This window comes from Nematolebias whitei, chromosome 1 (assembly GCF_014905685.2).
Source record: "Nematolebias whitei isolate Nwh7 chromosome 1, NemWhi1, whole genome shotgun sequence".
NCBI classification, from domain to species: Eukaryota; Metazoa; Chordata; class Actinopteri; order Cyprinodontiformes; family Rivulidae; genus Nematolebias; species Nematolebias whitei.
Window position 1 is genome coordinate 17,626,251 of NC_056498.1, and position 2,224 is coordinate 17,628,474.

Genomic DNA, 2,224 nt, shown 5'->3' on the forward strand with positions numbered 1-2,224 from the left:
GATTCAACATGCAAGTTAGGTGAAGCAGCCATTTTGATTCAACATGCAAGTTAGGTGAAGTAGCCATTTTGATCCAACATGCAAGTTAGGTGAAGTAGCTTTTGAAAATAAAAATTGCAAGATGGCCAACAAAGCAAAAATGGAAAAATACTATAAATCGGTCAATTTTAGTGATATTGAGCTGAAACTTGGTGTGGTGATAACTGAGAATATTTCCTATCAAATGCTGTATCAAAATCAAAAATCCAAGATGGCCACCAATGCTTCTTTTAAATGGCTTTAACTCAGCCAATTTTATACACGGAGAGCTGAAATTTGGTGAGGTTGTAGCTGAGGACTTTCTCTGTCACATATTGAATCCAAATCAAAAGTACAAGATGGCCACCTTAGCTAAAAGAGAAAAAATACCATAACTCTGCCATTTTTAGACCTATTCAATTCAATTCAATTTATTTATATAGAGCCAAATCACAACAAAGGTTGTCTCAGGGCACTTTACAGGAACATTCACATACATAGACGCAAATTAGTAAAGTTCTCTATCTAAGGAATCCAGCAGACAAGTTGAATCTTGGCTTCGTTGCAGTCTCCCATCCTGAGCAAGCACAGTGGCAACAGTGGAAAGGAAAAACTCCCTTTTAAAAGGAAGAAACCTCCAGCAGAACCAAGCTCAGGACAAGCGGCCATCTGCTTTGACCGGCTTGTTGAGAGGACAGGAAGGATAGACAGACGGACATAGAATGATAGGTCCAGATATAGATCCAGGTGTATCTGAAAGACAAAAAAAAACACATGTTAAGGATAGAAAAAATAATTACAAATACAAAACAGTTTGAGCAGAGTAAGTAAAGACAGTAGCAGAGTGAAAAGTGTGGTAATTTTGTCCTCCAGCAGTCTAAGCCTATAGCAGCATAAGTAAGGGTGCATTCACACTAGCCCTGTTTAGTCTGCTGTAATCGAACTCTAGCTCGTTTTCCTAGAAAGTCCGGTTTGGTTAGGGAGGTGTGAACGCACCATCGAACTCTGTCAGGGAACAAAAAGGCGAACTCTGGCCCGGGCTAAAACCTAGGTCTCGGTCCGGTAGAAGAGAACTCCAGCGTGGTTCGAGTAGAGTGTGAATGTAATCAGACCGGGCCTCGCTCCGCAGGACAAACAAACATGCATTTCTCTGACCTTATATGGATCTGTCAACTGCCTTGTGTGAAAATCAATATTCTCCATGGTCTTCTGCCTCATCTTCTGCTCACGCTAAGTCCATTTTTGAAAAAAGACAAAATATAACTCCTAAAACTTGATGCCACTTCGTTTTTGTTTTTATTTACAGAAGAATGAGAAGACATGTCTTCAGAGGTTTTTGTGTTGTTTCTTTCAGTAGTTCTTGGTGCAGCGCCCCCACAGGCGAGCGGGGGAATAGGTTGGTTCAACAGGTTGACTCGACTGCACAGTGCAGTGTGAATGCAAACGCACCAGCTCAAATGTAAACAAAATGTTATGAATATTGGTCCCGAACCGAACAGAGTCTACCGGATTATCTGGTGTGAAAACAACCTAAGGGATAGCTCAGGAAACCCAAGCCAACCCTAACTATAGGATTTAGCAAAAAGGAAAGTCTTAAGCCTAGTTTTAAAACTGGATAATGTGTCAGCCTCACAGAGATTGGAAGTTGGTTCCACAAGAGAGGAGCCTGATAACTGAAAGATCTGCCTCCCATTCTGTTTTTGTAAATTCTAGGAACCACAAGTAAACCTGCAGCCTGAGAGCGAAGTGCTCTGTTAGGAAAATATGGAACAATAAGATCTGTAATATAAGATGGAGCCAGGTTGTTGAGAGCTTTGTAGGTTAGAAGTAAGATTTGGAATTCTATTCTGGATTTGACAGGGAGCCACTGGAGAGAAGCTAAAACTGGAGAAATATGATCTCTCCCATTAACTCCAGTTAAGACTCTGGCAGCAGCATTTTGGATCAACTGAAGACGTTTTAAGGAAGTATTTGGACATCCCGATATTAAACCGTTGCATTAATCTAGTCTAGCCATGACAAATGCATGGACCGGTTTTTCTGCATCATTTTTAGATAAGATGTTTCTAATTTTAGTGATATTACGCAGGTGGAAGAAGGCAGTTCTAGTAACGTTTTTAATGTGGGGTATAAAAGACATGTCCTGATCAAAAATAACACCAAGATTTTTTACTTTAGAGCTGGAGGACAGATTAATGTCATCTAA